General features: G+C 42.3%; 1 protein-coding gene and 1 long non-coding RNA gene across 2 annotated transcripts in view; one reads left to right on the top strand and one right to left on the bottom strand.

The window, feature by feature from the left end:
- Dlg2 (discs large MAGUK scaffold protein 2) overlaps nucleotides 1-13,870 on the bottom strand; it is a 701,330-nt gene that overhangs the window by 35,952 nt on the left and 651,508 nt on the right.
- Nucleotides 334-5,644, top strand: LOC119802603. Its single transcript, XR_005283477.1, has 3 exons — nucleotides 334-457; nucleotides 5,399-5,451; nucleotides 5,552-5,644. It is a non-coding gene; the product is annotated as an uncharacterized LOC119802603 (long non-coding RNA).

The following is a 13,870-nucleotide window of genomic DNA, read 5'->3' as shown; positions in this document are numbered from 1 at the left end:
GACAAGAGGCAGAACCAGAGCAGGGAGAGGCACCCTACGGTGGCGTCTTTCTGTTGGCTGCATTGCTCTCCAGTGAGCATGTCCTAGTTTTGCTTTGCCCATATATTTTATCTTACAGTATTTATACTCAGTGATCTGATTTATCCCAGATGCCTTTCATTACTGTTAATAAAGAGATGGCTTTAGTTGTTAGCTTGTCTCACATTTCCAGTTCTCTCTATGACTCAAATTTGGAAAAATTATAAAGAATTTAATAGCATGCATAATGTCAATAAAATGTACCATTTAATTTATCCTTTTTAACTTTCTCTCCCAAGTTTATCGTCTGCCTCAATTAAAAGAACAGTTTGCTCGAAACCACCTCTTCTGCTACCGGGGAGATGCTCCATTTGCAAAGTGTTTGCCTTACAAGCGCAAGACCTGAGTTTGACCCCTTGAATCCTGAATCCTGATTGAGGTAGGGGTGTGTGTGTGTGTGTGTGTGTGAAAAAGCTGGGTATATGGGGCACATGCTTACCATCTCTGTGTTGAGGATATAGAGATAAGCAGACTTGTGGGACTCACTGCAGTCAGCCTAACAACTGTAAGGTTCAGGCCAGTGGTTCACCCAGTCTGAAGACACAAGGTGGCTGGCACTTGGAGGAGGACCGTTGTGATTTTGCTTTGACCTCTGTGTGCACTAGACATGTATACATGTATACATGCATGCACTTTAATGTGTGCAGCAGCCCAAGGACACCTTTTCTGCAACGACTGGAAATGTCCTTCTAAGAGGGAGATGTCCTTCTAAGGGAAAGTTCAAAAGAAATAACAGAAGAAAATATCTGTTACCAGTGAAAAGCAAACCTCTCAGTGTTTATTTTCTAAAAACTGTATTTTTTCAATTTAATTATACTGGCAACGTAATTTGAAATCTTGATTTTTACCGACTATTGTGACATGCATGACCCTAGGGATGTTTAGTTTCTAAGCCTCAGTTGTAGATGCTTAAACGCGACCATATAGAAAAAGTGTGGCATCGTCTAAGGTCAGTAAAGCAGAGTCAACGACCCCACGTCTTTAGGAAGTGTCCGTAAGCATCATTTTAATGAATTAATGGAAGGGACTTAGAATTCAACAATGCAAACTATCTTTAAAAAAGCATTTTACAGACCCCACAGGAAATTTAAAGATGTATACCATGTAGACAACATATGCAAACCAGGCAAATTCCTAGGAAGACATGGCCCAACAAAACTCAGAGATGCTAAACACAGCAGTAACAACTAGGAGGTTGAATTCATAATTAAAATGATTCACACCAAATGGCTCTGACCTTTAATTCTACTGACTGGAATAACCCTAAAAAGAATGTAAGCTAATGTAAGTTTTCTCAGTGTTAGGAGAGAACCCATTCCCAAACACACTCCAAGGCCAGTATGTCGCCAATGCCCAAAGTAGAGAGGAATATTGCAAAGAGAGACAACTGCAAGCCAGCGTGTCTCAACATCATGGCAACATAATATTTCACCCAGCTAATTTACCTCCCCTCGCTTAAACATTCCTATGCTCTTGGGCACTATACTGTTTTCCATTTCTAAGGCTCTGTATTGTAATGAAGGTAACATTTACTGCGTTCTAGATTATTTTCTTAGACGTGATCCCTAGAAGTTGGACTCTTGAACTGAACATGGATTGTTTTAACAAACAACACATGGCCAGATAACTTTCAAGTGATTGCTACTAATTGACATTTCCCCCTTTAACCACTTAGTCAGACTCTCAGTTTGTAGTTGGTCCAGTGATGGATCCTGATTGTTTTTTCCCCTTTCAACACCCCCATGTTCTCCTAATTAGCTTACTATAACTATAAGGGAGGTGTTTATGACAGACAATTGTGACTTGGCACCCCATGCTCTCCTAATTGCCTTATTATAAGGTGAGGAGTTTAGGAAGGGAAGGTGTGAGCCTGTGAGTGAAGGGCAGACGGTATGCAGCACTTGATGAAAGAATGCTGGCACATGGGACATGGGACGGCGGGGAAGGCGAGCCTTGCATTCCACCACCCAATTAGCTGTTCGGAAGCTAACTTTTCCAAAACCAATTATTTCTTGGGAAAGCTTAAACTTTTACTATCTTTTAACTCTTAAGGTAGGAGATAGTGCATTATGTGAAAAAAATATATTTTTAATTCAGGACATCAAATCCTACACATAGTGAACTCAAGCAACATTTCTTTAACCAATAGAGGAAGTTTTGTTCCAATCATACAGACAGATTCTTGATATGACTCATAAGCTTTTTTCCAAATATATATGTTTTTATTTAGATGAGGTGTGTGTGTGTGTGTGTGTGTGTGTGTGTGTGTGTGTGTGTGAGTGCAGGTGTCCGAGGAGGCAGAAGAGGGTATCAGATCTCATGCAGTTGGAGTCGTGATTTTCTTGTCATGGGTCCTGGGAACCCATGTGCTCTTCAAGAGCAGCAAGAACTCCTAGTAGCTCACCCATCTCTCCAGCCATGCTGAATTCTGATTTTCTCTCTCTTCCTTTCTTCCTTCCTCCCTCCCTCCCCTTCCCTCCCTTCCTCCCTCCCTCCCCTTCCCCCTTTCTCCTGGAGGTGAGAGAGAGGGTGCCATCATTACAGACAGAGCTTGCTCTGGCAAGCTCAATTGAATGTGTGTGAGGATGGAAAGTGCATGCGGCCTTAGACTTGAGAAGAGACGCCACAGCCAGTGCTTTCACACCGTGCTGTCTATCACAGCTAAATTCCCGACAGTCACTCTACCTCGGGGAATTCTGGGGAGAAATATAACTGAATTTTCTTCAGTTTTCCAGAGCTGATGGGACTTTTTGTATAGTTATCAGGATGTGGTCATTTATTAATTTGGTTTATAAATCAACTTATAATAAGTTACTAATACACTTATAATTCATTATTCTTAAAAATGTGCCAAGCCTTCCCCAGAGTCCTTTCTAGTTTGGTCTTCATTTAAATATTCATAATTGGAACTAATAATAAAATTAGGGAAGTATCCTGATAATGTGTCATTTGCTCGGGAAATTTGTAGATCATTTCCCAGAGGAAATTGCCAACGTCTGTGACTCCAATTGGTTGCTTTATAATTCTATAGTGATTCGACATTTTCTTATCCTATCCCCCAATAATATGATGGATACAACAACCCATAGGATTTGAAAGCAAAAAGAAATGAGTCAAAAAACTCAAAACTTTCTGTTCCTTATTGTGTTTTTTTTTTTCAAGAGAGTCTCGTCAATGGGAAACAAGAAGCATTGGTATTCTTTTTTAAATTCCTGTGTTAGATTTGAAAATAGGGCTCATAGCAGATGTTGGTCACACTGTTGTTTATTTTACTTTAAAGGATTTATTTAATTTTAAGTTGTGTGTGTGTGTGTGTGTGTGTGTGTTTACCTGTATGTGGGTATGTGTCCATATGTGTAGGTGCCCCCACAGGTCAGAAGAGGTGTAGAAGCCCCTGTAGCCGAAGTTATAAGTCACTGTGAGATATTCAGTGTGGGTGCTGGGCACCCGACTTAGGTCCTCTGGAAGAGCAGCAAGTGCTCTTATCCACACTGCTAATTCTTGATTTCTCTGTTAAATTATTTTCATTTGTCTTTTGTGCTCTACTGTCACTTGTTATAACTAAAGCTTCTTGTCAGTGTCTAAAAGGCTAAGCCTGCATTGACTGTCAGGGTCCCACTGGCCAGAGGAGGTAGCAGAATTTACCATTCTCAAATTCCAAAACCACGTTCCGAGTCAAATGAAAGCAATTCCCCTTTAATTCCCCTTTAGTTCAGTATTCTCCAAATGCCTTGGCACTTGAGAGATTTCTCAATAATTTCCTATGAGCTGGAATCTGAGAATCAGCAGGGAAAATAAATAAGCTCTTTCTTAGATGTCTATTTATGTGTGCAGTGTCCATGGGGGCTAGAAGACAGTATTGGACCTTCAGGAATGGAGGTCCAGGCATTTGTGAGCACTTGATGTGGGCAGGAATGGAAGCCAGGTTCTCTGAAGGAACAGCAAGTGCTACTAACTTCAGAGCACTGCTCCAGCCCCTAAACTACTTTTCAGAATTTTTAATTTAAAAATTGGAGTGTGTGTAGGTCAGAGCACAACTCATTCGTTCTCTCCTCCGCCATGTGGGCTGCAGAACCACACTCAAGTTGCCGGGTTTGACTACAAGTGCTGAGCCATCTCACGATGCCCAAACCCCATTTTTTAAAAATGAACCTTAGTAGAACACCCACTCAGCGTGTCCAGATTAGACCCCTTCCCAGACTGTTCTCCTTATCTCCATCTTCATCTTCAGAGGCATCTCGTTTGGGACTTTTCAGATGTCCTACTGGTGCTACTTTTATAATTCATCTTCAGCTTTATCTTTAAAGACTGGAATTTTGATTGGAACATTTCTCTGAACTCTGTGACCAAGCCCCCAAACAATATAAAAATAAACACTTAAACACCGGGCAATGGTTCTAGCCACTGCTTCTTGTTAAATTCCTACCCACTTGGCAGCTACATCTCTTGACATCCTTCAGGAATTAACCATTCTAAGTGATTTTTAGCTATCAACTCCTACTAAATGGCTACAAATTATGTTCATTTTTATATCAAAGTCTAAAAATGTGGAGCTGGAGAAAATGACACACAGAAAGGCTGAGTCACTTGTCCCAGGGTCCATGCATCCAGGAGTGTGAGTCGTGCGTAGCTTTGGTTCATCTCATCAATTGCTGGTCATTTCCCCAGTACCCACAGGCAGAGGTGTTGAGATCCTGTTGGAACCAACTCAGGAAGGGCACTTTGCCTGAGGTTTACCGGCTAGCTCACTGGTTCTCAACCTTCCTAATGCTGCTACCCTTCAGCATAGTTCCTCATGGTGTGGTGACCCCCAACCATAAAATTATTTCGTTGTTACTTCATAACTGTAATTTTCCTACTGTTATGAATCATAATGTAGATATCTGTTTTCCGATGGTCTTAGGCAACTCAGGTTGAAGAACATTCAACGCCAAAGGGGTTGCCACTCACAGGTTGAGAACCACTCATTAGTCTAACACTTGGTAACAGGCAAATAAATATTCGGGTAATAGATGCTGTGGCTGCTTCAAGGAAAGATGTCTAGCCCTAGTCTGGGCTGTCACCATCCTGACTAGAAGAGCTTATGAAAGCCACTTCCTCTTCCCAGCTTTTGCTTTCCCCGTGTCTACAGGAAATTCGTGAGATGACCCCTTTAATAGCACTAAAAATCCTCACCGTGAAGCTATTTTTTCCCGCCCTCTTCTCCCTCCTTCCTGAAGTCGGGGAGGAAGGCACTCCGCTTCACGGTCTGGTGGATGATGCCTCTGTTTCAGGAGTTGACAGTTGTTCTTCATGTCCTACCCTTTGATTTTCCCTCCAGATCAGAGCACGGGAGGCCACTATGCAGCACTGGTGACCCAGGAGTGACTGGAGGTAAGGCAGCAAGTCGAGCACAATAATTAAAGTGCCTTTTATAATAATGCAGGGCCCGATTGGATAACCTCATTTGAATAATTCTTGTTTTCTGCTTGAGTGAAAGGGAGGGGAATTTACAGAAGAGGCGGATTCATCCTGCAGCTGAGACTTCTGGCTCTTAGCCAGCAGCTCTGCCAGGAGACAGAGTCACAGGGATTGGGACTGCCACTAAGGATTCAGTTTGGTATCAGGTGAGCTAAGAGGAGGGAGGAGAACACACAGTGTTGGTTTCTGCCTTAGGCTCTTTGATTGAGTCCACGCCGCATCTTCCATCTGAACATTTTCTCATCCCTGTCGGGGGGGGGGGGCGGCCATATCCACAGAGGGGATCATCTGAGTGGTTAAGGGCTTCTCAGCACTCCATGCTTTTCTTAAAGACAGAAAAATCAAATATTGGTTGTTCGACTTTGAAGAGTAGAAGACAACAAATTGATCTGGACTTCTCTATCATTTTTCGACTGTAGGGGAAAAAGCAAGCAACACATGTGCATACATGTCAAGAGAATCAAACACCCTTGGCAGCGCCAGACATATTTCTGAGAACACACGCCAGTCCTGTTCATGTTTGCCTCAAAGCCTGACATGCCTATTCTTATTTCTGTACCTTGTTTGGACACAGTATTCACACATCAATCGCAACCCACCTGTGGGGAGATACTCACAAAGTACTGAGCGCACACGCCTGGGCAACAGAACTAATACACAACACAACCGTTCTCTTCTTATTCTCAAGTAAGTCTCAGATCGAGGAATGAAGACTTCACATACTCACAGAAGCAACTTTACTTGAATGAATGAAGAAAATGTGGTGCATATGTCCTATGGAGTTTTAGTCAGCAATAATGAAGAAAGAGATTGTATTACATGAAGGACAGTCGATGGAACCGGAAATGTAGTCATACGTGCAGGGCTCTCCATTACACACACTCAGTGAACAATAACTGTTCCATTGACTCGCCAGATGCCACAGACAGGCTTCCCACTGGAAGGACTGCATAGCGAAAACTAGAAACTGAAGGGAAGAAAGAGTATAACAACTCACCCTTCATTAAGCTAACTATTGCTGAATGGGAGGGAGCTGTTTTCTTGCATATGTTGAAGTTAAAACAATTAAGGACATGGACATTAAAAGGGAGAATTTTAAGGATGTAGAAGGAAGGAGGTGGAGGAAGATGAGGGCAGTGTCATTGCAGGGGGTGCATATGATTGGAGTATACATGCATTTATAGACATGTCACAACTAAACCTATTACTTTGTTCATTAATATACACCAGGATTGCTAAAGTAGATGCTGAGAATACAAAGTGATGAAATAATTGCCCAGATGAAGATCCATGCGCTGATAGTAAGGGCACAAATGGAGGTGAGAAAGCTCAGAAGCATGTTTTAGGTGAGAATAACTGGGAGACTGTCACATAGAGAACTGATACATATATGTCTGAAAGAATGGCCTGCTAATGATGGTGTGCAAAGGCACCCCTTTTCTTCATCCTTCCCCCATCCCAGTGAAGGAGGATTGGTGAGAAGCTGTATGGTATGTGTGTGTGTGTGTGTGTGTGTGTGTGTGTGTGTGTGTGTGGAGGGAGTAGAACCCAGAGGAACGGTGGGAGAGTCTGAAGATGCTGTCAGTTACAAATGGCATGGTACACATTTGCTTCTGTTGAAGAGAAAAGCAATAGGTAAGGGCATAGTTACTCTGGCGTGGCTCACTTCTCATCCTTCACCTTCGCCATGTTCATAGAGGACAGTTTTCACAGGCTGCTCAACATCTTTGCCATGCAAGGCCTTCCCTCAGTCGTCATGACCTGGCTGGTGTTGCTTTTCAATTGAGCTATTTCAGTGCCGTCCTCATGCCGTTCCTGGTACCTAGCCTCAACCCGCATCAGAGGGCGATTTCTCTTTGCACAGAGTATCAGTAGTTCTTTCTTCTGAATAATGTGGACGGACTGGCCCTAAGGCTTAGGGAAAGCTTCTCAGGCTCCATAAGGGAACAGTCAATGCCTTCTAGCACCAGGCCTCAGGCTACGTTTACACCCTCCCTCTCCTCATGGCCTCCTTCGTGTGTTGCAGGCAGGTGAACCCTTCTTGGTTACCGGAGAACCTCCTGCCCCCTTCCTTTGCTTCTGCTGTTTGCCAGATGTGAAAACACACCAACACTACAGCTGTTGAAATCTTGCTCAGTTCTTATTGACTCAGCAAAACTGTTACTTCCTTGGAACACTTTCTCGATTGCTCTCCCCCAGAGGCCCTCCCTACTAAGATTCTCATGCCCGAGGGCACACTTCTCACCTTGTACCACAGTGGCATCCATGCCCTTTCAGGGAAGTTCTTAGATGGCAGAGGTCATCATCTTCAATGACCAGAGCCGTATTTTGTACAGAGAGAAACTTCATAAGTTACTAATGGAAAGGTAATTCCATACAGATCAAGAGAACACCCCTCTAAAGGCAACAATAAATTGGTCAGGTCTCCATTCATAGGCGATGGATGAAATACGTTTTACGATGGTAAGACATATGTACCATGCCTGTCTGGTGTACCTGACTTTTCTCCCAAACACCATTCTTTATTCTTACATGAGTTGACTGGTTAACTGTGTGTATGGTGCACACACAGGAGTATATTGGTATATGCTTATTTGCCCAAGTGGAGGCTAGAGCAGAACATTTGGTATGCTCCTCTATTGCTCTCTGAATTATCACCTTGAGATAGGGTATCCCATTGAACCACAAGTCTGCACTGTGGACTAGACTGGCTGGCCAGTGAGATCCTGGTATCCATCTGTATTCCCCCCGGCCAAATCCTGGGGATTATGGACACACTTGGCTTTTTCTGTGGGTGCTGGGGATTCAAAAGTCCTTGTTTAGAGTAGATGCCCTTATTAACTGAGCTAGGTCCCTGGCCACCACATTACTTCATTAATTATTGGTATACTAGAATAGCCCAATATAAGATTCTCCTTATCATGGTCAATAGATATCCCCTTCCCCTTTTTAGGGAAATACTGGAGGAAGCTATCCTTGAAACACTTCTCAGATAGTACACAATCTGTAGCTAAAAACAGCAAGCCACTTTCTACCAACATAAAAGAGGTGCAGTTTAAAAACAAAACCACACAATGAACAACAAAAGCAAGCAGGATTTAGGCTTGTGGCCTGGGGCAGAGTGTTGAGGTGCCTGTGGAAGATCTGAATTTGATCTCCGCCACCCGTCCACATGGTGGAAGGAGAGGCATGACCCCTAACACTGTCCTCTGACAGCTACGAGTATGTCACCGCATGCACACTACACAAGAAATAAATTAAAATGCAATACAAGGGCAATCTATGCTATTTTTGTTGTGGGCATTCTAGTCTTACAGCTTCCTCATCACGGTAATTACAGTCACTTCTGACTCTGTCTCTGTCTCTCTCTGTCTCTGTCTCTCTCTCACGCACACGCGCACACACACACATAGTGTCTCAGCTCTCAGATTCTTAAAGCTTTGGCAGAGGGAAACAAAAACTCTCAAGGTCCAGAGGATGACTCCAGGCCTTCCGCTACAAGTCAGGTTAGAGGAAGCCCCATAGTGAATCAGAATTTACACATGAATAACCACCTAAAGTAGAATTGGATTTGAGCCGAGTTTTCTGAATAATACTTCATATTGTGAATTAGTAGCAGAAAGAAAATTTAACAATGGCTCATGCTCTCATCTGCTGAAACTACACTTGCTATTCATACAACCACAAACTACACTTCTATTTATATCATTTTAGTTTTGGCATCACTAATTGATTGGGTAGAATGAGCTAATAACATCTAGGATGAGGCCACACTTAAGAATGCAATTACTTTCTCTCTCATAAGAAGCATGTGATTGTGTGGGGCCTTGCTATGCTCCCTGCTGACATTATGAGCTTGGTGACTTCTGTCTTCTTCTGAAAGTTCAGCTTTCTCATCTGTGAAATTGGCACATCAACTGTGTTTAACTCACAGAATTGCTGTTAAGTACCAAACAAACAAACAATTAGTAGAAGGGAGAGGAGTGGAATTCAGTAGTAAAGATCTTGCTTATGAGCATGGCCTCACGCCTGATCTTTTGCAGTGAAAAAGAAAATGAATACTCCATTTAAAAAGGCAGTTAACAGAAGTTCACACAATGGGCACAATAACTAGAATGCGGCGGTTTTCTAGCATACTGACTATAGACCAAGAGTCTCCTATCATTTCCTACCAGTAGTTACATAGCATGGCATAGACTCAGTCAGATTTCAGCTCTGTAGCCAACAACATGGCTAGGAGTGAGGGAAAACGGCTCATTCTTGTACCCACTCTGTATCTTCCTTCCCACAACAATTAGCACATGGGAAGTCCTTCTCTCCATAGCCATGGCATCTGCAAGCACATGGTCAAAACTAGGCATCTTGCAAGGCAAAGTTTGGGCAACTTCCCCTTCCTCTCCGCCTAGGTAAAGGGGCATAAAAGCCTATGGAGTGAGGTACTTCTAGGAACTTGGTTGCTGTAGTTTCATTGTGGGGTGTCTGTGAAATGTATGTGTATGTAGCTAGGGATGGGCAAGAGGTAGATTAATACCTCCAGGAACATCATATATTATCTCTTTTAATAGGATTCTCATTTTTATGTATGAGCTATCTCACGACAAGGAAAGATGTTGGTCACTTTGTCTGAAATCAGGCCTTTCTACTATAGCTGTGTGCCTCATATGTCTCATGCCCAGTGGAGTCTCTGAGAAACGTCCTGATGCACAGTATTGACCCAGCATCCCTAGAGAATGTAATTCTATGGACCCATCTCCAGACCTGAGTTTTAATAAAAGCCTTAGCTAATTCTGGGGGCACTGCTGGCTACTTTACTGCCCCTAACCAATGAGTAGATACGTTATGGTTATTTTTATCATAGCCTTTCTGCGGCCCTAGGTCAGACATCAGGAATGGACTCCTGGTCTCTATAAGGTTATGTCCTTTTGGTTCTTTATTCCTCATTTTGATACAGATATATTAAATCTTCGTTCTACCAAAACTCTCCACAGACTTTCTATGGTCTTCAAGAGTAAAGCCCTCCGTGGTTCCTAACATCTCCTTTGCTTTCTCCTTGACAGTCTGGTCTTTGTGCTGAAAGAGCATTAAGAATCTGTGACTTTGGTAGACACACAGGGCCATGTCCTATATTAGACACTGTCATTTCCACCTATACCGTTCTTTTGCACCTTGGTACATCTTCCTGTTCCCCCAATTCTCACCCTGATCATTCTTTCTTCAGAGCTCCAGAAGAGGTTAGTATTGCTGGACTGAGTTCACACAGTGGCCTGTGCTCACTGGATTCTATTTGTTACTTGTGCACAGAATGTTTCAGGATTCCCGTGTGTTTCCATTTCCAGAATCATGACCTGGCTTTTAGTGTAACTTCAAGACATATCTGTAACACTGAAAAGCTTAAAAATTTGCTGAGAACCAATAATACAAGAAAGGATATAGCACAATTAACAAGTGGATCTGTGATGTTTTAATTTAGCCAACTCTAGCCAACATGAATAAAAGCTCCAACTTAATCAAGCCAATCAAAGTACCATCGAATTTGAAACATTTAAATTTTTTTTTCACAATTTTTGAATTTGTTTTCTTCAAGATGAAGTTGACCAAATGCATTCAAGTGTCAACATACATAATTACGAAAGGGGTGGAAATATAATTAAAGTTGAGAACAGATGAGAGCCACACAACTGAACTATGTTATAAAAATATGCACTGCATGTATGTGTGTGTCTATGCATGTGTGTAGTGGATAGAAATTTTCAATTAAATGTCCTACCACATTTGGAATATAATGTTTTAGATTAATTTGCTATTTTAATAGTATTTTTTTTAAAAAAACAATTCAAGATCTACGGAACAATGCATATGCAGAAAAATACATTAGGAACAGGACTTGTTCTTCATGCTGTTCCACTGAACTACCTGGAGGAGACACTCCCCAATCTGTTGAGCTGCCTTTAGGCTGGGCATGAGTTCCAGTTCTCCAGATTCTGCAATCTGCCATTTATGCTAAGGTGGGTTTTTAGTGATGTAGGTGGCTTTAGTCATTTCTGCTCCTTTATCTCTCACCTTACCCATACTCCTGTAACTCACTCCAATAAAACCCATTAGTGGAGCTTGTTGAAGTTGCACTTTGGTGCTAGCCTTACTTTGGTCTGTTTTTGTTTTCCTATCGGGTGAGTAATATTTGTGCACATCTTCTCAGGAATAATGTCACACAACACTCTGAGCCACCTAGAGAGGCCATTTTCACTTTTTTTTTTTTTTATCAGATAGTTATCTGTGTGCTACCTGGGAAGGTCTTAGTGGACAGAGGAGCTTAAGGGAGGGGGGGAAGAGATGGAAATTTTTAATAAAAAAAAGAAATAACAAAAAAGAAAAATGTGATTATCATGTTCTAAAAGAGAGTGAACTAGCAACATCACTCAGACTGGACCAGTGATGCTGGAGACCTTCTTTGCACTTCTGTAAAATGGTGTAAGTCTAGTTAGTCTATATTGCATGCTGGGGAAGAACAGGAGATAGACTACAGCCAGGAAAACCACTTAGGAAGCTTCTAGAGGGCATAGGATGGGAAAGTAATAATGAACAACCAAAGAAAGGCTTTTGTAATTTTTTTTTTAATTTCTAGGAAAAAGCTTGCCTTCCTTCCTGCATACCCATGAGGTAGTATGACCTGTGACTTTCTTTTCACTCCTCCCCCAACCTAGATATCTAGTCCATCTTAGTGACATTTGAGCTTCTTGTACCTGGTTCCTCTACATATAGATTGGCTCCACGTGGATCTATTTTTGCAGGGGTGTATGTGTGTGGGGGACACAGTCATAACTCATCTTTCAAAATGTTATTTAAAACCTGTGACCAAAACCAATTCTGCTAACTCACACTGGTAAAACCAATATAATTCCCATTTTGCTAACAGAACCACCAAATTGCTTTTTTGATAAATGGTACAATAGCTGGTTCTGCTACCAGCAATCTTGGGGTACACGAGAAGTTCCAAGAATCAATACAGTAAAACAGTTTCTCAATGCTGACTCCAGTTTGATTCAAGGACACTGCTATCACCGGGTCCTTTGTGGTATCATTCTGCCCACTCCTTCTCCCTCACTCAACATCTGCTCTTATAAACTATTATTAGGAAGCACAGAGCAGACATCCGCAGATGATAACCCTCTCTGATTATATTTTAGAAGATATCTCCAAATTTCCTTTTCTATTGCTTTTGGTTAAGATTTTCGGAGTGCCGTACCCAGAATATTGCAGCTTTCTCCAACTCTTTCTGCCATCCATCTCCCTCCTGCCCTCACAGTTGACAGGTAAATGCCTCTTAAACCCTCTGTGGATGTTCTTTCCCATTATGTAAGCACGGTGCACCAGAGTCAGCATGAGTCACGTAGACAACATGTTCGGTGCCAAGGCATCACCACACACAGGTTTAGATCTTTGCCTAGAACACTTTGGAGCACAATCAAGTATAATCAAGACTAGTACAGATATACTTGGCACAAGCTCAGAAAATACTATGAGGTTGGCTTTGGTCACAACACCCACAATTCTTCATTTTCTACTGGATAAAGTACAAGCTTCGCAGACGATTTAAGTCATCAGAACTATCTCTCCACTTCTGAGACTTTTTATTCCCCTTAATAAATGTCCCTTGCAGTGTGGCAACTGTGCTTTTCTTCTTGCCTGGCCAGTGGCCTGCTCCTGCTTGCCTCCCACATCCCATGAATTTCACTAATCCCTTTAAGGCTGGCAATTCAAATCCCCTGGGTTTGTAAACTAGAATTTCCTTTTCCTTTGTCCTTAGTAGTAAGCTCTCTGGTTCTCCTGGGTGATGGTTCTGTGACTTCTCTCCTGTAGGGCCTGAGCCTCTCCCCTAGAACACTGACTTCTCCAGGTCAGCGGTGAGGGTGTAGACTTACTTCTCTGTATTGTCCCACACTGTCTCTCCATGTGGTGACTGACAGGACATGTTAACCAATACCCGTGCCCTCATTTCTAGCTTCCAGGCTTAAGCAGAAGTAGGTGGCCCATAGCTCACTTCAGAAATACGTGCATCAAAGAGGGAAAACAGCTTCCCTCTTGCTAGATTTGTTTCTGCTTGAGTTAGTTTTTGACAAAGCTAATCTGAACTAAGTTTGCTTCTTCGTTTTTCTCCCTGCATATGTGCGACATGTCTCAAGAGGAGAGAGATATTACTACATGCTGTAGAAAACAGATAATGCGCTTTGGAATCAGTCAGGCGTGAGTTCGATTTACTTTTCTAAACCTCAGTTTAAGTCTACATAGAAGTAAACGATTTCCCTTGGAATTGTGTGACCATGTTTAAAAAACG

This window comes from Arvicola amphibius, chromosome 12 (genome assembly GCF_903992535.2).
Source record: "Arvicola amphibius chromosome 12, mArvAmp1.2, whole genome shotgun sequence".
Taxonomy (NCBI): Eukaryota; Metazoa; Chordata; class Mammalia; order Rodentia; family Cricetidae; genus Arvicola; species Arvicola amphibius.
Note: the sequence above shows the minus strand (reverse complement) of the source record. Positions and strands in the feature narration are given on the sequence as shown.